A 24,498-nucleotide genomic window follows, 5' to 3' on the forward strand; every position below is an offset into this window, starting at 1 on the left:
CGCAACTAAAAACATACACAACTATGTACCACGGGGCTTTGGGGAGAAAAAGGAAAAAAATAAAATCTTTAAAAAAAAAAAAAGGATCCTCCAATGATTTAGGCAAGCTACAGCAGTTAGGAACAGCCTTGGCTGCATGTGATAGAAAACCCCAAATAACCATGATGTAAACAAGATAGAAGTTCCTCCCTAGTACGTAAACGAAGATCACAGATTGGCAGTTCAGGGATGGTATGGCAGGTCCACATTGTTATAGGAGTTACAGGCTCATCACTACATCATTTTCCAAAGTGTGGCCCTTGTCCTCATGGTCTCAGATGATGGCTAGAGAACCAGCCATTACATACATCTCCCAGGCACCAGGATGGAGGAAGGGAGGAAGAAGGGTCAAAGGGGAACTTGTTCTATTTTGAGAAGGTTTTCCAGAAGTTTCTATAAAACACTTCTACTTAGATCTCATTGGCCCAAACCAAGTCACACGATCACACATAGCTGAAAGGGAGACTGGGACAAGGAAGTGTTATTCTGGGAAGCCTTTAACTAAGGAATAGGGTGGAATGGATACAGGGATAGGCCACCAGCAGCCTCTGGTGCTTCTCGAGCTGCCCCATCACTAAGTGCCTCCCTGGGAACCCTCTCCAGCTGTCTGGTGGAAGCTGTCTGTGCCTTCTAAACACGATCCATGCAGGGGGACGCCCTCCAGTCCCCGGGGAGAAGCCCAAGCCCTATTTCTGTGCTCAGGTCACACCTCCACTTCTCTTAAGCCTTTCCGGACCATCCTGACTTCTGGTGATCTATCTTCCTTCTTTCCACAGAACCTCCTGGAACAGGAAGCAGAGCGGTGGAAAATGCCCACACTTTAGAGCCAGATGGACGTGGGTCCAGTCTTGGCTCTTCTCCCACTCCCCGGGTGATCTTGGGCAATTTACTTCTCTTCCTTGAGTCTCAGTTGTCCCTTCTTCACTTTGACAACTTGGAACAGGGAACAGAGTGAGGCAAGGTCTGGATTAATTCTGAAGGAGAAGCTACCAGCCGCCCCTCTGGAGAGATAGAAGGAGAGTCATGTTGGGGCAAGCCTTTTTCTTATGAAGAGCTGCTGTTTGCCACCTTTTACTTAAAACTGTGTATCTATTTTGCAAACAGGCCCCTTGCCCGAGGTATCAGATCACTGTCTTTGTCAAATAAAGGAATAACAGGACTTTTTGCTTGACTTAGCTAGGGGGACCCTCACCAAGACCCCTTGATAGGCAATGTTCTGAAGGGGTGGGGGGGAGGAAAGGAACTAAGACCCCTACCCCTGGCTCCCTGAGATTTAAACTTACAAAAACTTGTTGGGGTGTCATTGACTAAAGTCTGATGGCAAGAAAAGGACACCCCAGGCCACAAAAGGTTATAGGGAATCTGGGATGGTGACCTCCACACAGGCGCATAGAGGCAATCCAGAGGCAGCCACCCTGGCACAGTGTCAACTCTGGGAATGCGTATGTGTATTGATTAAAAGCATTGCCAACCTAAAGCCTGGCATGTGGCACTACTGTGGGCTGGAAAGGACCTGTACCAGCAAGGGCATCCCCAACAGACAGGGCAAGTGCACGCTGACCTGAGCAAAAACAGTTTCCAACAGCGACACCTCGTGGCGGCAACTGAAACAACAGTGCTGGTGAGTAGGCTTGAGACGCAATATCGACCTCCTTGGACTAAGAATTTACGCTTCTTGGAAAGTTTAAAGGGACAGCTCAAGAGGTAGATGACTAGACTTCCTGCTAATAAAGGTAGTGTTATTAAAGGAGTTATTAATGGTAGAAATAAGAAATGTGACTGTATCTGTACCCAGAGGGAGTCATACATCATACTTGTATGGCGTGCCATCCATGGGTCTGTCCCCAGAACAGGACAGGGAACTTGGAGAGAAAGTGTTTCCGGTAGCTGCCTCCCCTGGGCTGCCTTGTTGTGTGCTGTCTCCTAGAACTTCTCCAGCTCCATGCACAGCCTGGCTCCTGGGCCTCGCGGTCCCAGCAGTGGGCAGGGCACCACAGACAGCCCCAGGAGGAGGAATCAGCCCCGGAAGCTCCAGCTGATGGAGGCATTTTCAAGGTGATGAAATTGTTGATGCAACTTGCTGGTTGATCCTTCTCAAACTGTGACTTGGTTTGTCTGTGGCTTCTTGTCCCGTCCCTGGCAGGCAAGGCCACTGCTCTGTAATCAGATTGCAGAGGCCACGGGGACTCTTCTGAAACAGGAAGCAAGCTCTTTTCAGAGGGTTCTTTTTATTTGTTGCAGATTAAGCACTTAGGGTTGGGATTTTTAAAATATTTATTCTTTGGTCCAAAGGAGTATTTTAATAAAGCTAAGTTCTTTGTATAAAGCTTCTCCAAACCCTGGCTAATTAATTCCTAAAGAAGGAGCACGTGGCTCTCAATGATCGGCAGCCCCTCTTTCTACCCGAGACTCCAGGGAGAGAGAGCCAACAGCAGCACAGGGGCCCCAAATGGCGACCCTCGGCCTGAACCAGCCCACAGACGTGTTTTGTTGGGGACATTTCACATGAAAATCCAGATTTCTTCCCCCTTTTGTACAAGTGGGCAATGTGGCAAGAGCGGGCTTGCATTTTCAGAAAGCAATAAAGAGCCACTGTGCCCTCCGAAGGGCACCGTGCGTTTCCCATTCTGCCAGAGTTGCCAGCACCCTTCTTGTCTTAAACTTGCTCACTGCTTTGCTTGTGTTGCCTGCCCAGACTCGCTGGAGGGGTGTGAGCTCTACAGAAGCTTCTCTTCCGCCACCTCTGCAGACAGCGACATCCTGGACAAGGGGCACATCCATTTCATCTCCCGCTCATGGCGAGCACTGAGCATCGGTTCTCAATAAATGTTGAATGAAAGAACAAAGGAATCAATGGGCAGATAGCCACTGTGTGTGCCCACTATGTGCCAGGGATGGTGCTAGACACCACAGGACCACAAAGATGTTATAAGCTGTGATATCAAAGAGTTTGCGTCATAGTGAGAGAGATGATTACATGGGGGGGGGGGCTCATTTTAAGCAAATGTGATGCATACACAGTCAGAGGGACAATTTGGCCTGCCCCTGCTGAGAACTCCGGCAGGGCTATGGATGGTCTCGCCATCCCTGGGGAATGGCTGTCTTACCGTCCTTAGCACCTTTAAGGCACAACCACATTCTCCTGTCAGTGGAAAGTCCAGTCCTATAGAATAATGGAAACCTTGAATTTGATTTGGCATTACATTTTCCTCTATCTCCCCGGCTGCCTGAGAAGGAGGTGGGTGACTTTTCCCCCCTCCCCACCCCACTTTCCCACCAGCAGGCTGACAGTCCCTGCCCACAGGGAGAAAGGGTAAAATTCAAGGCGGTGCCCTTGTCCCTAGACCTTGGGGCCCTCTGGATGGCAGGTGGGTAGGGTGACTCGTGCTCATGGGCGCTCTGAACATTCCTGAGGGAGCGCCCAAGCCGGGGGCCTCCCCGCAGTTCCTGGGACTCTGCCACGGTGCAGCCATGGCATCTGCAGGGTCACCCTCCACTTCCTTTCGGCTGAGATCGCCTCGCAGCCCCCTACCACCCTGTCATATTGGATGGGATTTAAGATGTCCTCAAAATGGCTGCCTTGGAGACGTTCCTTGGTCCCCAAGAAACAGTGACAGTCCCCTTGCTCTGCTCTGTGTGGAGGGTAGATCCTTGGCTCTCTCTGCCTGGCCCCAAGCCGCTTCAGCTCTCGCAGGGGGTCGTGAGTCCCTAGGGGCCCCCAGTGCAGACAGCCCACATTAGGCTCTAGTGGCCATTGGAGCACAGTCCCTCTGGGCTCAAGGGAAAGGAAGTGACACCAGCATTTAATCTTACCTTCCCCGATCTAGGCTTACAGCACAGCCCTCTCCCGAGAAACCCTCCAAAAATCCTCTCAACCATTTCACACTCCCAAGATGGCCAGGGGAAGTCCAAAGGTCTTGAAACCTGAATTCTTCATTTGATGATCTCTCAGACTCACTTTAGGGCCTGATGTCTCTTTAACAAAAATTATAAAAAAATAAAGCAGAAAGAGCCCCATTTAACATCCTGTTGGGTTTTTTTGTTTTGAGGAAGATTAGCCATGAGCTAACATCTGCTGCCAATCCTCCTCTTTTTGCTGAGGAAGAATGGCCCTGAGCTCATATCCATGCCCATCTTCCTCTATTTTATGTGGGATGCCCACCAAAGCATGGTTTGATGAACAGTGTGTAGGTCCACAACCACGATCTAAACCAGCGAGCGAACCCCAGGCCACTGAAGCAGAACATGCGAACTTAACTGCTATGCCACGGGCTGGCCCTTTAACATCCTTTTCTAATAAATAACAAGTGTCCTTAGAGGGATACAGACAACACTCCTATGGGCGTTTAAAGGAGCAGAAGACTTCTTCCATATAGGGAAAGGACAAAGAAGGACTGCCTGGAGGAAGCAGCCTTTGAACTGGGCCTTGGATATGTGGAGGTCAGGGATGAGGGTATTCCAGGTAAAGAAACCAGCAGAGAGGAGGCCCACAGGCAGGAATTGTGCCATATCAATAGTGTCTGAGGGACATTTCCATTGCCAGGAACAGATACTAAGTTAATTCAGAGAAAAAGGGAGACGGATAGAAAGGGTTCCTATGAATACCTCCAGAACAGTGGTTCTCAAAGTGTGGCTCCTGGACCAGCAACATGAGCATCACTGCACAACCTGTTAGAAATGCAAATCCTCAGACCCTCTGAACCAGAACAGAGACTCCAGAAATCAGTTACATTCTTGTTTTAACAAGCTCTCCAGGTGGTCCTCATCCACAGGGAAGTTTGAGAACCTCTGCCGTGGAGTCTTTCTGGAAGGATATGCGAAGAACTGAGAAGAGAGGTTACTTCTAGGGAAAAGATCGGGGTGCTGGAAACCAAAGGAGATTTTTGCAATTGTGTACCTTGTGCATATATTCAAAAAACAATCAAATAAGAGGTGTACTGGGGGCTGGCCCGGTGGCGCAGTGGTTAAGTGCGCACATTCTGCTTCGGCAGCCTGGAGTTGGCTGGTTCGGATCCCGGGTGCGGACATGGCACCGCTTGGCAAGCCATGCTGTGGTAGGCGTCCCACATATAAAGTGGAGGAAGATGGGGATGGGCACAGATGTGAGTTCATGGCTAATCTTCCTCAAAAAAAAAAAACGAGGTGTACTGCCGTTTCGTCCTCCCATCTTCTCTCCTGCTCCATAGCTGCTCCCACACCTCCCTCCTCTCTGCCTTCTCTCCCCTGGGCAGCCTGGCTCTTCTTTCCCCTTCCCCATTCTTCTCTTGCTTGGTCATTATTACTCATCAGCTAAGCCTCTGAAGGAGAGTTGAGGGGCAGGGGAGAGAAACTGGGCTGGCAGTTGCTGAGCTCTCCCTGGGGAGCTGGGGCAGCAGGAAGTCTAGGAATCCCACCATGGTCCACCTATCCTGAGGAATTAAGAGAAAGCCTGTCTCCATCCTCTTTTCGGTTGTCAAATATGCAGCGTTTTCCTCTTTTGCTGTGCCTTTGTTCCTGCCCCACTCTCACCCTAACTCAGCCCTCAGAAGCTGAACTCTCAGCCAGCCTGACTCCAGCCACATAGGAACCAGGGAGCGGTTTGTCCCTTGTCTGGCAGATGTTACTGCAGCTGAAACTGCTGCAAGAAGAACCTCCTAGCAGGTCACTGACACCCCAGTATGGCCAGGACATGTGTCCAGGGAAGGAGGGGCAGATGCCTGTGGTGCCACAACTCCTCAAAGGCCCAAACATCCTGCTGATCCAGCGAGTGGCCCTCGGCTTGTGGTTTGGGACTGAGCTTACAGACACAACCTTGTACCCAGGAATTCAGTACATTTGATGCAGTGACGTGCTAGTAAATTAACTAAAAAGAAAAAAGTCCTGGGGCCAGCCTGGTGGTGTAGTGGTTAAGTTCGCACACTCTGCTTCTTCGGCCCCGGGGTTCACGGATTCAGATCCAGGCACGGACCTACAAACTGCTCATCAAGATGCCATGCTGTGGCAGCAGCCCACATACAAAATAGAGGAAGATTGGCACAGATGTTAGCTCAGCCACAATCTTCCTCAAGCAAAAACAGGAAGATTGACAATGGATTTTAGCTCAGGGCTAATCTTCCTCACCAAAAAAAAAAAAAAAAAAAAGTCCTGATTTATAGTATTTGCCAATTTCTGTGGTGTAAATATTCATGACATGGCCAATTTCAAGCTACCAACATGAAGTGACTGACCCCAGGGTTGGGAAGAGGGCCACACAACAAGGGGCAGAGTTATTGGACTTCGAAGGGAGAGCTGCTGAACCACATGGACCCGTGGGGGCCCAGAAACCATCAAATGACCTGTATGATGCAGAGTAAATGTCCCCCAGGAGGCCAACATCTGTGTGTTACCTTCCAGTCTTGCAAATAGCACACAACAAGCCTTTTCCCCAAGAGTCTTTGATTAACATTTAAAAATTTTTGCATTCATTGGTCAGCTGATTTTATTGATCTTTCTGAGAGCTATAAAAGAAATAAGCACTTATTATGGTTTCTCCTCCTCCAGGATCATTCAGTGAAGGGTCAGAAGAGGGGTTACTCGTAGAAAGCTGGGCAACAGTTACATGTCGTAATACCAGCCAAGTAGGTCCATTATTATTAATCAGATTTTTAACCATCGACATCGATACCATCACTGCTCTCTGCCAGGCCCTGTGGTGAGTGTTTCAGACCCATTGTCCCATCTGGTCTTCTCACAGCCTCTCATTATGGGAAGTAGGTGCCTGTATTTCATCGCTGATTGTAACACGTGTCATAATTTTATGCTCCCCTAAAAAAGAAAAAAGTGCCAATTAATTGACATAAGAGTTTCTTAGCACTTAGAATTTTTATTTTATACTTACTGAAAGAGCTCTTTCAGATTTACTTAAACAGAGATGTTTGCCACACATCACTCTTGTGCATAGATAAAAAGAAAAAAAGTGAAATAGATTGGCTATAGTATCCCCAAACTTCCTCACATTTGGGGTCTGCTCTTCTGATCACCCTTTGACTCAGAGTCATCGAGGCCCCTGTTTGTCCCCACAGTATTGTCCTGTGCGCCAGGAGCACTGGGGATGCAGCATTGCTAAAAAGAGGCTCCACTACTGTGTCTGGAGTTTTCTCCCAGGCAGCTGACGCCTGCTGGGCGAGTTTTGATGTGTAGGCCCAGGCCGTGACAACTATGTCACAACTGCAGCCAGCCTGACTCACATTTGAGGAAACATCCTCGTTTCAGAGGTGGTGAGACATGAAAGAAGTGTATCTTAGAGTCCTCAAAAGATGGTAGCACCCCCTTAAATGATTCCCATTTCAGAGATGAGGTGTAGGAAGTCTTAGTAACTTGCCTGGGGTCACGCTTGCTACTAAGGGACAGAAGTCAGGTTTGGACTTGATCCACTTGGCTCATACATACCACCCGCTGTAGTGTCCTCAGTCAGGAGGAGGTCTCCAGGCCAGTTCCCGATAGAGGGAACAGGGGAAGCAGGACCACAGCCTGTCTCCTGCTGGCCTAACGCAGAGAGAATCCGCATGCTTTACCACAAGGAGCAATGGTAAAGGGTGGCTATTTTCATGGCTAAAGGATAGATTTAGCCACAATGAGATACCACTCCTCACCTTTAGGATGGCCATACTAAAAAGCAACAGACAATAACAAGTGTTGGTGAGGATGTGGAGAAACTGGAACCCTCATGCGTTATTTTGGGAATGTAAAATGGTGCAGGTACTGTGGAAAATGGTCTCGCGGTTCCTCAGAAGGTTAAATGTGGAGTTGCCATATGACCCAGCAATTCTACTCCTAGGTCTGTACCTGAGAGAATTGAAAACATAGGTTCACACAAAAGCTTGTACATGAATGTTCGCAGCAGAATTATTCACAATAGCTAAAAAGTGGAAATAACCCAAATGTCCATCAACAGATGAATGGAAAAACAAAAGTGGTCTATCCAGACAACGAAACATTATTCAGCCAAAAAGAAAGAATGAAGTACTGATACATGCTATAACATGGATGAACCTTGAAACTATTATTCTAAGTAAAAGAAGTCAGTCAGAGAGTGACATCAGCATCATGGTGGGGCAAGCTTTCCTTTCCTAGTAATCTCTCCCCTCCAACATACAATGAAAAGGTCATCCATACTCCAACAGAGGACATCCAAACACAACACAAAAAATGTCAGAGAGACCCACACAGCCACATGACAGAGGGCGGAGAGGCTGGAGCCCCCCTCACAGGAGGTGGAAGGGGTAAGAGAAAACTTTGCCCACCCCCAAAGACTGCAATCTGGGACCACAGGAGGCCTCCAAGAGGGAAGGAATGGGGGAGGGGATGTTCATTTGCGAGAACATCAAGGACTCCCAAGGGCCCTTGCAGCCTAGAGGGAAGCCCTCTACCAGGGCAAAAGCTTTCGTGGGGGGTGACCTTATCAAGCCAACACCCCAGGAGAGCAGATAGTGAGAAAACCCCAAGAGCACACAGGAAATAGTGCCCCTCCCCTCAGCAGCCAATGCAGCTCCAGCCTCTGGAATTTCTGCTGAAGGCAGAAAGCTCAGAATATGCAGCTCTTCACCCCCACCCAGTGGCAAAAGGTGATAACTTTGACCAAACAACACCAGGATGCGAAAAAACAGAGCCACTCCCCTCTAGCAATATAATATAATGTCGAACATCACATTAGATCTCCAGACCAGAGAGAAAATGACAAGTACCCAGAAATCAGTCCTGAGGACACAGAAATATGTAATCTAAATGACAAAGAATTCAAAATAGATATCACCACAAAACTCAATGAGTTAAGAGAATGTAGAACAACAATTCAACAAGTTCAGGGGCTACTTCACAAAAGAGATTGAAACTATAAAGAAGAACCAATCAGAAATATTAGCGATGAAAGACACAATGGAAGAAATAAAACAAAATATGGATTCCCTGAACACTCGGGTGGACATCATAGAGGAGTGTTCCAGCATAATCAAAGATAGACATGTTGAAATGCTCCAGATAGAGCAGGACAGAGAACCAAGACTAAAAAGAAATGAAGAAAGTCTCCAAGAAATATCTGACTCAATGAGGAAATGCAACATAAGAATTATAGGTATTCCAGAGGGAGAAGAGAAGGACAATGGAGCAGAAAGCTTGCTCAAAGAAATAATAGCAGAGAACTTCCCAAACCTAGGGAAGGAGAAGGAAATCCATGTGGAAGAGGTATCAGATATCCTAAATATGTCAATGTAAAAAGACCTATTGCAAGGCATGTAGTAGTGAAACTGGTAAAAGTGAATGACAAAGAAAGAATACTAAGGGCAGCAAGGCAGAAGAAAATGACCTACAAAGGAAACTCCATCAAGGTTTCAGCAGATTTCTCTGCAGAAATCTTACAGGATCAGAGAGACTGGAATGACATATTCAAATCTTTGAAGGAAAAAAACTTTCAGCCAAGTATACTCTATCCAGAGAAAATATTTTTCAGATATGATGCAGAAATAAAAAATTTCCAAGACAAACATAAGCTAAGGAAGTTTGTAGCCATGAGAACCCACCACCCACACACACAAGAAATCCTCAAGAAGGCCCTCATACTTGAAGGAAAAAAAAGGGAGAAAGGGGTTACAAAGCATGGAGTAAGGACATAAATAGGTAGTCAGAATCAGAGGAGGATAGCAAATATTCAAATATACCATTAAAGACAAAGAGAAGGAAAACACCAAAAACAAAGATAATATTGTCATTCTAACCACAAACTCATAACACAAGATGGAATAAGATGTGAGAAAAACAGCTTGGGGGGAAGAGGAAAGGGACTGAATCAGTTTAAGTCTAAGAAAATAAGAAGCCATCAGAAAAGGGACTATCTTATCCAAGAGATTTTGAATACAAACCTCAGGGTAACCACTAAACAAAAAAGCAGAACAGAGACATGAATAATAAATAAGGAGAAACAAAGAAACACAACATAAAAATCTACATAACTTGACTGGTAGACCAAAATACACAGGACGAGAAACAAAGGAAATGTAGGAAAACCAGAAAACGAGTGATAAAATGGCAGCTTTAAGCCCTCATATATCAATAATCACCCTAAACGTACATGGATTGAATTCTCCAATAAAAAGACACAGAGTGGTGAGATGGATTAAAGAACAAGACCCAACAATATGCTGCCTCCAGGAAACACATCTCAGCTCCAATGACAAACACAGGCTCAGAGTGAAGGGATAGAAGATACTGCAAGCTAATGGCAAACAAAAGAAAGCAGGTGATGCAATACTTATATCAGACAAAGTAGACTTCAAGGTAAGACAGGTAAAGAGAGACAAAGAGGGGCAGTGTATAATGATCAAAGGGACACTCCACCAAGAAGAAATAACAATTATAAATATCTATGCATCCAACACAGGAGCAACAAAGTACATAAAGCAACTATTAACAAACCTAAAAGAAGATGTTAATAATAACACAATAATAGTAGGGGACCTCAACGCTCCACTCACTTCAATGGATAGATCATCCAGACAGAAAATCAACAAGGAAACTGTGGAATTAAATGAAAAGCTAGACCAGTTGGACTTAATAGACATATATGGAACACTACATCCAAAGACAGCAGAATACACATTCTTCTCAAGTGCACACGAAACATTCTCAAGGATAGACAATATGTTGGGAAACGAGGCAAGCCTCAATAAATTTAAGAAGATTAAAATAATAACAAGCATCTTTTCTGATCACAATGCTATAAAGCTAGAAATTAATTACAAGAAAAAAGCTGAGAAAGGGACAAAGATGTGGAGACTGAACAACATGCTACTGAATAAGCAATGGGTCATTGAAGACATTAAAGGAGAAATAAAAAAATATCTGGAGACAAATGAAAATAAAAACATACCATACCAACTCATATGGGATGCAGCAAAAGCTGTATTAAGAGGGAAATTCATCACAATACATGCTTACCTTAACAAACAAGAAAAATCCCAAATAAGCAATCTCAAACTACAACTAACTGAATCAGAAAAAGAAGAACAAACAAAGCCCAAAGGTAGCAGAAGGAGAGAAATAATAAAAACCAGAGGAGAAACAAAAGAAAAATCAGAGCTATTGAAACAAAAAAGGCAGTAGAAAGGATCAATGAAACAAAGAGCTGGTTCTTTGAGAAGATAAATAAAATAGAAAAACCCCTAGCCACACTTACAAAGAAAAAAAGAAGAGAAAGCTCAGATAAATAAAATTAGAAATGACAGAGGAGAAATAACAATGGATACCACAGAAACACAACGGATTATAAGAGAATACTACAAAAAACTATATGCTAACGAAATGGACAATCTAGAGGAAATGAATAAATTCTTAGACTCTTACAACCTCCCAAAGCTTAATCAAGAAGAAATAGAGAATCTGAATAGACCAATCACAGGTAAAGAGATTGAAACAGTAATCAAAAGCATCCCAAAGAATAAAAGCCCAGGACCAGAGGGCTTCCCTGGGGAACGCTACCAAGCTTTCAGAGAGGATTTAATACCTATCCTTCTCAAACTATTCCAAAAAAATCAGGGAAGATGGAATGTTTCCTAACACATTCTACGAGGCCAGCACCACTCTGATCCCAAAGCCTGACAAGGACAACACAAAAAAGGAAAACTGCAGGCCAATATTGCTGATGAACATAGATACAAAAATCCTCAACAAAATATTGGCAACTCGAATACAGCAATGTATAAAAAGGATCATACATCATGATCAAGTGGGATTTATACCAAGGACACAGGGATGGTTCAACATCCACAAATCAATCAATGTGATAAACCACATTAACAAAATGAGGAACAAAAACCACACGATCATCTCAATAGATGCAGAGAAGCATTTGACAAGATCCAACAGCCATTTATGATAAAAACTCTTAAGAAAATGGGGATAGAAGGAAATTACCTCAACATAATAAAGGCCATATATGACAAACCCACAGCTGACATCATATTCAAAGGGGAAAAACTGAACGCCATCCCTCTGAGAACAGTAATAAGACAAGGATGTCCACTATCACCACTCTTATTCAACATAGTACTGGAGGTTTTGCCCAGAGCAATTAAGCAAGAGAAAGGAATAAAAGTAACCCAAATAGGGAGTGAAGAAGTGAAACTCTCACTGTTTGCAGATGACACGATCTTATATATAGAAAATTCTAAAGAATCCATTGGAAAACTATTAGAATTAATTAACAACTACAGTAAAGATGCGGGGTACAAAATAAACTTACAAAAATCAGTTGCATTTCTGTACTCTAATAACGAACTTACAGGAAGAGAACTCAAGAATACAACTCCACTAACAATCGCAACAAAAAGAATAAAGTACCTAGGAATAAATTTAACTAAGGAAGTGAAGGACTTATACAATGAAAACTATAAGACATTATTGAAAGAAATATATAATGACATAAAGAGATGGAAAGAGATTCCATGCACGAGTTGGAAGAATAAACATAGTTAAAATGTCCATACTACCTAAAGCAATCTACAGATTCAGTGCAATCTCAATCAGAATCCCAATGACATTCTTCACTGAAACAGAACAAAGAATCCTAAAATTCATATGGGGAAACCAAAGACCTCGAATTGCTAAAGCAATCCTGAGAAAAAAGAACAAAGCTGGAGGCATCACAATCCCTGACTTCAAAATATGCTACAAAGCTACAGTAATCAAAACAGCATGGTACTGGCACAAAAATAGGCACATAGATCAATGGAACAGAACTGAAAGCCCAGAAATAAAACCACACATACAGACAGCTAATCTTTGACAAAGGTGCCAAGGACATAATGGAGAAAAGACAGTCTCTTCAATAAATGGTGTTAGGAAAACTGGACAGCCACATGCAAAAGAATGAAAGCAGACCATTATCTCACGCCATGCACAAAAATAAACTCAAAATGGATCAAAGACTTGAAGATAAGTCCTGAAACCATAGAACTCCAGGAAGATAATATAGGTGGTACACTCTGTGACATCAAACTAAAAAGGATCTTTTCGAATACCATGTCTTCTCAGACAAGAGAAACAAAAGAAAAATAAACAAGTGGGAGTTCATCAGACTAAAGAGCTTCTGCAAGGCGAAAGAAACTAGGATCAAAACAAAAAGACAACCCACCAAGTGGGAGAAAATATTTGCAAATCATTTATCTGATAAGAGGTTAATCTCCATAATATACAAGGAATCACACAACTGAACAACAAAAAAACCAAACAGCCTGATCAAAAAATGGGCAGAGGAGATGAACAGACATTTTTCCAAAGAAGATATACAGATGGTCAATAAACACATGAAAAGATGTTCAACATCACTAATCATCAGGGAAATGCAAATCAAAACTACACTAAGATACCACCTTATGCCTGTTAAAATGGCTATAATCACTAAGACTAAAAATAACAAATGTTGGAGAGGGTGTGGAGAGAAGGGAACCCCCATACACTGCTGGTGGGAACTCGAACTGGTGCAGCCACTATGGAAAACAGTATGGAGATTCCTCAAAAAACTAAAAATAGAAATACCATATGACCCAGCTATTCCACTACTGGGTATCAACCGAAACAACTTGCAATCAACAATCCAAAGTAGCACATGCACCCCTATGTTCATGGCAGCACTATTCACAACAGCCAAGACATGGAAGCAACCCAAGTGCCCATTGACTGATGATTGGATAAAGAAGATGTGGTATATACATATACAATGGAATACTACTCAGCCAGAAAAAAAGACAAAAATCATCCCATTTGCAACAACATGGATGGACCTGGAGGGAATTATGCTAAGTGAAATAAGTCAGACTGAGAAAGACAAACACCAGATGATTTCAATCAGAGTAGAATATAAACAAACACATGGACAATGAAAACAGTTCAGTGGTTACCAGGGGAAGAGGGGAGGGGGGTGGGTACAGGGGGTGAAGGGGAGCACCTACGTGGTGACAGACAAGAAACAATGTACAAATGAAATTTCACAATGATGTAAACTATTATGAACTCAAATTAAAAAAAAATGAAAGGACAAAAAAATTATTAAAAATAAAAGTCAGTCACAAAAGACCACACACTGTAGGATTCCTTTTATATGAAATGTCCAGAATAGGCAAATCCATAGAGGCAGAAAGTAATTAGTGGCTGCCTAGGGGCTGGGTGGGTGGGAATGGGGACGGACTGCTAACAGGTACGGGTTTCTTTTGGGGGTGATGAAAATCTTCCGGAATTAAATAGAGGTGATGGCTGTACAACATTGTGAATATACCAAAACCGCTGAATTCTACCCTTTAAAGTGGTAATTTTATGTTATGAGAATTATATTGCAATAAAAGAATCATTTTTGAAAAAGGACTGATTCACTTCTCCGTCTACTCTCCTGTGGGATAAAAACGTAACTGGTCGCCCAGGTGGAAAACTGATGTGGATGCTCCCTCTGGCAGGGGCAGTCCAAAGGCTGAGCTTTGAAAGTCACATTCTGTGTGACCCACAAGGACCTTATGAAAGTGGTGTTTGTTTCCATCTCCTTGCCTCCAGTCCCTTGCCATATTTTAATAATGCTCTAAATTACAGGACCCAGAACTGCTCTTTAATTACAGAGTACTTTAATAGGACTTGCTGGCAAATAGCATAGAATTAAGGGAGCCACTAATGAAATACAGCATCATTTTATCTGTTCTCCGGTGGCAGTTTTAAAACGCAATTAGTACCATGAAAGATATTTATTTAGGATTTTATCTCATTTATTCATTCCATCTCCAGATGAGTGTTGTACTTCCAGCTGCTTTCTACTCCTTCACATGAGCATTTTCTCATTTTCAGTCCACTCTTCCTCCCTCTTAGATTCCAAGGGAAGAAGAATGTCAGCTGCCTGGGGGGCTGATTAAGGGAAGCAAACATCTTAAAGATTTTCACCCATCCCGCGCCCCCTGCTCTTCCCTGGCGTGGAGGGAGGGAGGAACGGACACAGGGAATCAAGTTACAACGCTTGCTGGCTGCCCAACCATCACCTCCAGGAAAGCGGCACGGCTCCTGGGCAAAGCAGGGCAGTCCTGTGCAGGTTGGTGCCCGACTCCGTCCCAGCTCCAGGCACACTGCCTGTGCTGTCCACTCCTTACTCTTGGAGGCATCCAGGCACTCCCACACCTCTCCACTTTTGCCTCAAATGCCCACAGTAGTGTCATATCCTCTGGAAAGCCCTCTCTACCCACCTTCCCATCCCAAATCACTCAACTCACCCTCCTACCCCAAAACAGAATCCATTCCTTCTGGGATCCCTTGGTCCACACTCAGTGATAATCGCTTTGGTCCACTGCTTGGCAATCAGTGGGGTGTGTGTGTGTCTTCCCCTTTATGGTGAGACCCTCGAGGGCAGAGTGATGATTTCATCTTTGTCCCAGTGCCACGCCCCAGCACCACACACAGCATGCTGGACACAGGAAACGCTCAACAAATATTTGCTTAATGATATCATTTCAAGTCTCTCCTACTCGAAGGAGCCATCAATGAATCAGTGTTTCTTAAACCTCTTGTCCTCCTGAAGGCACTTTAGATTTATCTGGCTTATGGCTTGTGGCTGCGCTGCTTCTGAACAGGAAGAGACTTTGATCACTTTTTCACAAGTGCCCACACGTGCCAAGAGCTGTGCAAGGACATCACAGAGAACAAGACAAGGTGGTCCCCGCCTTCAAGGAATGTATAATCCAGTAGTGGGAGACAAGACAAGGATCTGTAGCCCTAGGATGGCAAGGAGGGAAAGCTGGCTGTTTATAACCCACCTGCCTCGTAAGGAGAGTAGATTGTACTCCATGGAGGCCCTTTGTTCTCGAGCCAGATGTGTGAGTTTGAGAGAAGGAGCTGGGAAAGTTGAATTTTTCTCCATCACCAAGGGCAAAAAAATTGGCGCTCCCCCAGTAACCCAGTGGGAGGGGATCAAGTACAGAGCTGGGAAGAGGGGAAGGAAAGCAATGCGACAAAGGGGCAGAAGACTGCAGTATGCGCCCCCTTGACGCTCACATCACAGCAGAGCCCACCTCACCACAACTGTCTGCGTGAGGGGCTGTTTTTGCGGAAACGAGTGCAGCACTGAGTTTCATACCAGCCATGACATGGCAGAACAAACAAAACTGCTCTTACAAGTGGGAGCCCACGACGCAGAGGCGTCCATGAGAAACGAAAACCTCTTCCCTGCTCCCCAAAATTAGCAGAAATCGGGGGGGGTGCTTTTGGATATCACTGGCTTTGGAGTCTATGTGTCTGGGGTGGGCAGTGGCATCCATGTGATGTCACATAGCTCTCAGGGAAAAGACACCCCCATCTGACATTTGGGTTACAAGATAAAACAGTAAGATAAATATGAAGTGCCTCCCTCAGTATATTCACTTAGTAAACTGAAACTGCTATGATGATGGTGATGAGGAAGATGATGATGGTGGTGATGACAAAGACACACACACACACAGAGCTATGTCCTGCCCTTCTTCGTGCCCCCATAGACTTAGTGCTGACTTGACCCCTGCAGTCCCCTATGCTGAGGAATGCTCTAGGAAACTCCTCTCTGTATGACTGGAAGGATGTTGTTGAGGACATTGCTTAGCCCTGTGTGTTGACTAAGGGAAGCCATGGTGAAGAATTACAACCCCATACGTGCAGATGAGAACTAATCTGACTCCAGGGCTCACGTGCTTTCCAAGGAGATGGAGCGCACGAGGGTGGCTCTCTCTTCTTGCTCCTCTTTCCAGGTGACCAGTAAAGCCTGGCCCTTCCCTCTGAGCAGACTCACCCATGCCTTCCTTTCTGAGTGGCTCTCCTCCTCCCTGCTGGCGGCAGGCTAGGCCTGGGCCAGATTGGCCCCGGGCACTGGAGAAAGACGCAGCCTCTCACCCTGGCCCTGCTAGGGATCCACTGGGTCAGGTTCCACTGATGGCAGTGGTAAGATCAGAGACTGCTGTTGGGGCACAGGGGCCGTGAAATGGAGCACACCTCCCAGGCGCTCAGTCAGAAGCCATCTAGGTGTTAAGTGACTTAGGAAAGGGGAGCTGGGTCAGGAGTGAAAATCCAGCTTCCTAGAGTTCTCTGCATTGGAGTTGGAGGCCGGGCCCCGGATAAAAGCATTACCTTCTCTGCCATTTGCTTGTCAGAGCCTTCTTGGGTACATACATTCCTTGGAAACCTCATGGCCACAAACAACTTGGGTTCAAATATCATTTCTTGGCTCGTTGTGTGGCCTTGGGCAAATTACTTAACCTCTCACTGCCTCAGTTTCCTCATCTGTAAAATGAGACAAAGGTCACTGTGTCAACGAGTTTGCACCTGTAAAGCACCTTGAATCATGTTTGGTTCGCGGCTAGCACCAAGATAACGTCGCCTGTTGTTTCTCCCACCAGAGTCCAGTTGCTGCAGGAGCCTGACTCTGTCAGTGTTCAATCTCTTCCCCTCAATGACAACCGTGTCGTGGTGGGTAGCACCCCTATTCATCCAGCTGCTCAGCCACAAACCTTGAGGTCCCTGGTGACACCTCCCTCTCCTCCCCACAAACCATCAAGGCTGGTCAACTTTACTAACTTACTAACTTCTGTCAAACTTATCCAACTTCCTTAAAATCTCCTGCATCTGTTCCCCTCTCTTCTCCATAACCTTTCACCAGAGCCGGCCCAGTGTCCCCCTAACTGCAACCACCCCGGCTCCCCACTAGCCTATTCCCACCCTGCAGCAGAGGGATGCTCTGAAATGCAGATCTGATCACGTCCCCCTCTCCCCCAACTCGCCTCGCTTATACCTCATGATGACTTTCCCCTGTTACCAAAATCTAACACCAAGCAGACTGAGTCACTGAGATTGTTTCCAGCCCTGAGGATCAGAAAGCCCCTTCAAATGGGCTTAAAATCCAAGGCAATTTATTAGCTCCCTTACGGATAACTGGAGTAGGGTAAGTTTCAGGCATTGCATGATCTGGGCTCCAGCATCATATTCTGCTGTTCTCTCAGCTCTGCCTTCCTCTCCAGGTGTCAGCTTTATCCACAGCTCATCTTCCTTTTGATCAGCATCAAGTGGAACACTTCAAGAGAAAAAGAAAAAAGAACATCTTACCCAGCCATGAAATAAAATTCCTTCCCTTCAGCCTGAGTGAGCCAACTGAGGCCATGTGTTCACTCCCAGCCAGAAAATTCCTAGTGATATGCCATCCACTGAGTCCTTCCCTTCCCTGCCTCTGGTGGGAAATGGGTCCTTTAGTATGAAAATACAGTAAAATCATGTTAAAAGGTATAATTTGTATTAAACCCAGAAAATTTTGCTTTAATGATGCTCAACTCTGAAAAACATGAAAGAACTATCATGCTTAAAGCTCCCCACCGTCCTTGATAAAAATTTGAGGCCAGAGATCCCCAGGGCCTTGACCTCATGGTAATGGACAGTTATAGCAGAGGGCAGGAGCATGGAAGAAGGAGGAAGACAGGAGACAAGGGGCTTGCTGGCCTCCTAGGAGATGGATTCTGAACAGATGGGATGGAAAAGATAAGAAAATGTTGCTGTAGCATTGTCTGCAGCCTGGATGGGATCTCAATCTGTCTTCTTTCTGAAAATGGACTTAGCCACCAAAAGAATTGAAAGGAGGGAGTCAAGCAGCTATTTATACACCAAAGTTCTTAGCAGCATTATCCACAGTAGCCAAAAGGTGGAAACAACCCAAATGCCCATTGATGGATGAATGGATAAGTAAAATGTGGTATACACATATGATGGAATATTATCCAGTCTTAAAAAGGAATGAACTTCTGACATACGTTTCAACATGGAGGAACCCTGAAAATATACTAAGTGAAATAAGCCAAACACAAAAGAACAAATATTGTATAATCCCACTTATATAAGATTCCTAGAATAGCCAAATTTGTAGAGACAGAAAGAGTAGTGGTTGCCAGGGGCAGGGCGGGGTGAGGGGGGAGTACAAAATGGGGAGCTCTGCGTAGAGTTTCAGAATATGGGACAATAAATCGGTTCTGGAGATGGACGGTGGTGATGGTTGCACAACAGTGTGAATGTGCTTCATGCCACTGAATCGTACAGTTAAAAAATGGTCAAAATGGTAAATTTTATTTATATATATTTTACCACAATTAAAAACAATGGACTTAGCTCACCTGTCCAGGCACTGAGGGCACAACAAAGAGGTGACAGGAGATTCTCAGAGAATGATTGTTGACTGACTGGTCTATCTGGATAAAAGACACACTTTTCGTGATACACTTTCATTTTGGCCCCATGATGCTGATGCTGATAACGATGATGGTGAGACTCACCCCCACCCCATCCCCGACCCCGTGGGTGAAGCCCCGAGGCAGCCGCGTGTGAGAACGAGCTCCTCCCAGCCCCTGCACAGACCAATCCCCAGCACACCCGATCCCTCGGAATCACGGCAGGCACCCTGTTCTCGGCACGGAGGAGGCTGCAGGGTGGTGGGAGGAGGAGGGGTGCAGCCGGGATTTCCTTCTGTCAGGCAGGAAAACAGTGAGAGGAAATGGAGCCATCCCCACTCTTTGAATGGAAAATGTCTCTTTCATACCTTGTTTTAGAGTTATCCCCTCCCCACCTCGCTTTGCCAGAGGGATGACGGAACAGCTGTCACCAGTTGGGTCTGACTCATTAGTTTATCATCTCTCCCACCCCTCTCCCTAACCCCCTCCCCTCCAAACCCACCCACCCTGAGAATGCCTAAGCACAGTCGACTATTTTAAGAACTGAATTCCCTGTCGGCATGGCAACTTCCCAGCCGGCTGTACCTCTCGTCACTGTGGCCTGGATGGAAGAGCCACCTTTCAGCAGGGCTCCAGCCAGCCTACCGTAGAGGTGGTTCACACATCAGACCTGGCTGGCGAGTGGACATCTAGTTTCTGTCGCAGAGTCTTCTTTGTGTGTTTGCTTGTTTTACAGCCCTTTAACAACGTAAAAACCATTCTTAGCTGACTGGCCGTACAAAAACAGGCCCCAGGCCAGAACTGGCCCAAGGACCATAGTTTACCCAGCCCCTGTCACAGGCAGGCATTCACAGTTGCTGGGTTTCTCACTGTGGAAGTTAGAAAGGTTGCGAAGGGTGAGGGAGCTGCATGGGGAAAAGATGGAAAGGTTGTGGAAGAAGGCCAACGTGATTGATTGAATTGAATTTTTTTTTATTTTTTGATTTTTTGTGAGGAAGATTGGCCCTGAGCTAACATCTGTGCCCATCTTCCTCTGTTTTATGTGGGAGGCCACCACAGTGTGGCTTGACGAGCGGTGCTAGGTCTGGGCCGGGGATGGGAACCTGTGAACCCTGGGCCCCCAAAGCAGAGTGCGTGAACTCAACCACTATGGCTTCCCCCTAAGTATCTATATTTTCTTATGCTTTTTAAAGGTTTGTTTATATTCTTCTTGTGCTTCAGAATTAAAGTCTTAGGCTCTCCCATCATCACCCTACCCCAGATAAGGATTGAGGCTTACAATCTATGATTTCCTTTTGTAGAAAATGGTATTTATTTCATAACCTCATATCATTCTGCAAGAAGACCAGATTTTCTTAAGAAATGTAGAAAGAAAACTATTTTGAACATTTCTTTCCTTTTTGTTTAAATTTTTTTTTTAGAAAACATTAAAAAAAATTTTTAATTAAAAAAATTTTTCATTACGGAAAATTCTAAGCACACACAAAAGTAAAAATAATAATAAAATAAACCCCCATGTACCTGATATTGCTGGTTTATTTTTAAAGGGTATTTCCGTGTAAATTAAATGGTTTGTATTTTCTTAGGACACGGATTGCAAAGGGGGAAACAATAGCTTTGCAAATCGTATTTGTATGGAATCCAGTTCTAGGTCATGTTGGAAAGTGACTGGAGGGGGGAGGGGTGGGAGGGCCGTCTGTAGGAGGAAAACTGGACCAGTCTTTGACGGTTACCATGGAAACCACTGAGTTAAGATGGTCGAGTTTGCTGATGGGGCAGTGAGGTTCCTGCTAATGGACTCTGGGTCAGAACTATAGGAGAAACCCTTACGCTGGTTCCTGAGGATGCCTTGCTGTCTCTGAAACTCCCTCTCAACACCCAGTGTCTCCCAAAAGACAGACACTTTGGTTTTTTCTTCCTCGATTTTAGGGCTTACCTTCCAGTAAGCCAGAGTCCGAGTGTTCATCCGCCTACTCACTTCGAGGAGCTATGGGATGTTACAGCAGACCACTCCAGTTCTGTTTACAACAGGAGGGCCCCTACATCCCTGGAAGAAAGCCCTAGAAGGACTAGTGGAGATCTTGGGCTATTGATCCCCTCATTAGAATGTGGAAAGTATAACCATGCACTCCAGAGGAGCAGGGAATCGGGCCTAAGCCAATGAGATTCAGAAGGTCCAGACTCACATTCCCCCTCCTGAAGGAGCTTGACCCAAGCGTCGAGTTTCCATCAATCGCCAATCGCTGTAGACATCAGATTATTTGCTATCGGGCGTATCAGTAAGAAGTGTCACTTTGGCATCGCGCTCCCTGGACTTAGGTCCAAGCCGCACCACATATTATTTCTACCGTGACATACTCTTTATGTCACCTACAAATGGATTGGTGGGGAAGAAACACACAAGATGCCTAGCAGCCATAAAGGGCAGGCACAGAGGCAGGATTGGACTGGAATTAGTCTTCAAGGGGTAAACGTGAGCAGAGGGACAGACGGAAGACCGCCGAGGACGCAGATAGATCCTCACAGCGATGGGGCCCCAGCGCTGGGACCCCCAGACTTGAGATTTTACCCTGGTGCTGGTCCGGCAGCTCCAGAAGGAAAAGGCTGCGCAGGCGAGTCACGGCCCCCGGGGGGCGCGCGGGGCCCGGGATCTCAGGAATCTGGGGCTGCGGGAGCGGCAGCGGCCGGAGGGCTGGCTCCATACCCGCTCTGCCCCTAGGGTGTTAGCTGGCAAACAGCAAGGACTGGTATCTCGTGGGCAGCTGCTTACCTGTCAATATCTCCCACAAAATCAGAAGTTCCTTGAGGGCAGTGGCTGTATTTTCGTCCCTGGCTTCCCCAGCTGCGCACGAGTCCCATGTCCCCATCCTAGGTTTGCTGAGCGGAGTCAAAGGAATGCATTCTCCCTCCGGAAGGCGGGAAGGGCGGCCCAGGAGGAGGGGTGTGCAGGGTTGTGAGGAGCTTTGAGGCAGCTGTTCTGGAAAGGAGTGAAAGATGGCAGATCGTCACCAAAGTGAAGCCCAACCGTTGGCGGAGCAGGGGAGCTCCTACGCTTGAAAACTTTGGGGTGGAGCCTGAGGGACAATCTGCGATTTGAGGAAGAAATAAGGCAGCGATTCTCAAACTTCTTGATCTCAAGTCTCCTTTACACTCTTAACATTACTGAGGACCTCAAGTTGTTTTTATTTATGTGGGTTCTACCTCCCAATCTTTACCATATTAGAAATTAAAACTGAACATTTAAAAATATGTATTTATTTACTTAAAATTACAATAATAAACCCACCATGTTAACATAATTTTTTAAAAAATAGCTATGTTTTCCAAAGCAAAAACTGTTAGTGAGATGTGTGGCACCATTTTACATTCCTGCAAATTTTTTAAATGTTTAGCTTAATAAAAGACAGATGGAGTCTCATTTCTGCTCCTGGACTCACTCTGTTGTGATATCAGACTGAGTTTTCCCAAAGCACATCGCTTCATACGTTCCCGAGAAAAGAGAGTAAAAAAGGCAGATAACATCTTAGTATGAAAATAGATTTGACCTTGCAGACCTCCTTCCATTTTGATATTAAATGAGTATAAATTGCACACAGTGTTATTTTTGGATAAGAATTGAGAGGTCTTTTGTAAAAGGAAGGTTGCCTTTGGTGAGGGCTGAGGGCTGAAGGCCAGACTGCCTTGAAGTTCAGCCGCTGGCACAGATGTGGCCTCCATGGCTAGTGGTACCTAGAAGCAGGGCCTCAGCTCATGCAGATGCACATTCTGTGTCCATTCACATTCGGCGAGAGTTAGAACTCTATTACAGCTGACTTTTCACTGCCTGCTGTTCTGAACTGCAGCTGGGAGAATGGTGGCCAGACTCCCTCTCTTGAGGCCAAAAGCACATGAGAAAGTTGATTCTCCTTGGGAAGGGTCTTGTTTTTCTGATTCAGATACTCTACTGACTTTGAACCCATTTTGTGGGTTCCTTTTTTTTTTCTTTCGAGGAAGATTAGCCCTGAGCTAACATCTACCGCCAATCCTCCTCTTTTTGCTGAGGAAGACTGGCCCTGAGCTAACATCCATGCCCATCTTCTTCTACTTTATATATGGGACTCCTGCCACAGCATGGCTTGACAGGTGGTACGTAGGTCTGCACCCGGGATCCAAACTGGCAAACCCCAGGCTGCCAAAGCAGAACATTCAAACTTAACGGCTGTGTCACCTGGCTGGCCCCCCATTTTGTCGGTTCTTATGGAGACAGAAATATTTCAAAATGATGGCCCCATTCACCTCACACCTGTTAGAATAGGTATCATCAAAGACAAGAGATAACAAGTATTGGGAAGGATGTAGAGAAAAGGGAACCCTTGCGCACTGGTGATGGAATGTAATTGGTGCAACCACTATGGAAAACAGTATGAGTTTCCTCAAATAATTAAAAATAGAACTACCATATGATCCAGCAATCTTACTTCTGGGTATATATCCAAAGGAAATGAAAATAGGATCTTGAAATATCTGTACCCCATTGTTCATTGCAACATTATTCACAACAGCCTACATATGGAAACCTAAGTAACCGTCAACACGAATGGGATACACACGCACATACGTGCACACAATGGAATATTACTCAGCCATGAGAAAGAGGGAAATCCTGCCGTTTGCAACAACAAGGATGGACCTTGAGGGCATTATGCTAAGTGAAATAAGTCAGATAGAGAAGGACAAATACTGTATGATCTCATTTATATATGTGAAATCTAAAAAAGGCAAACACACAGAAACGGAGAGTAGAATGGTGGTTACCAGGGGCTGGGAGACGGGGAATGGGGAGAAGGTGGTCAAAGGCAACAGACTTCCAGTCAGAAGATGAATACGTTCTGGGGATGTAATGTACAGCATGGCGATTATAGCTAATAATACTGTATTATATACTTGAAAGTTGCTAAGAGAGTTGATCTTAAATGTTCTCACCACAAAAAAAAAGTGGTAATTACATGACACGATGGAGGTGTTAGCCAACTCGACGGAGCCAACGCCACGGTGGTAATCATTTTGCAACATATACGTGTATCGAATCAACACGTTGTACACCTTAAACTGCCACAGTGTTATATGTCAATTATATCTCAATGAGGCTAAGGGGGAAAAAAACAACAACGCAATGGCCCCAGCATCTCCACGCCCCAAGCCTGCTCTGGGGTCTGCGCAGAACGCCCTGGTCAGAATGAAGAGGCAACGTGGAGAAATTTCCAGAGTTGAG

The 24,498-nt window shown here is 45.3% G+C and overlaps 1 long non-coding RNA gene across 1 annotated transcript; it reads right to left on the minus strand.

The window, feature by feature from the left end:
- Positions 1-6,495: 6,495 nt before the first annotated feature.
- LOC124240018 (uncharacterized) lies at positions 6,496-22,240 on the minus strand. Its single transcript, XR_006888752.1, has 6 exons — positions 22,018-22,240; positions 19,833-19,985; positions 19,194-19,268; positions 17,965-18,109; positions 17,170-17,322; positions 6,496-6,822 (listed from the first exon to the last, which is right to left on the minus strand). It is a non-coding gene; the product is annotated as an uncharacterized LOC124240018 (long non-coding RNA).
- Between the last annotated feature and the right edge of the window lie 2,258 nt (positions 22,241-24,498).

This window comes from Equus quagga, chromosome 5 (assembly GCF_021613505.1).
Source record: "Equus quagga isolate Etosha38 chromosome 5, UCLA_HA_Equagga_1.0, whole genome shotgun sequence".
Classification (NCBI taxonomy): Eukaryota; Metazoa; Chordata; class Mammalia; order Perissodactyla; family Equidae; genus Equus; species Equus quagga.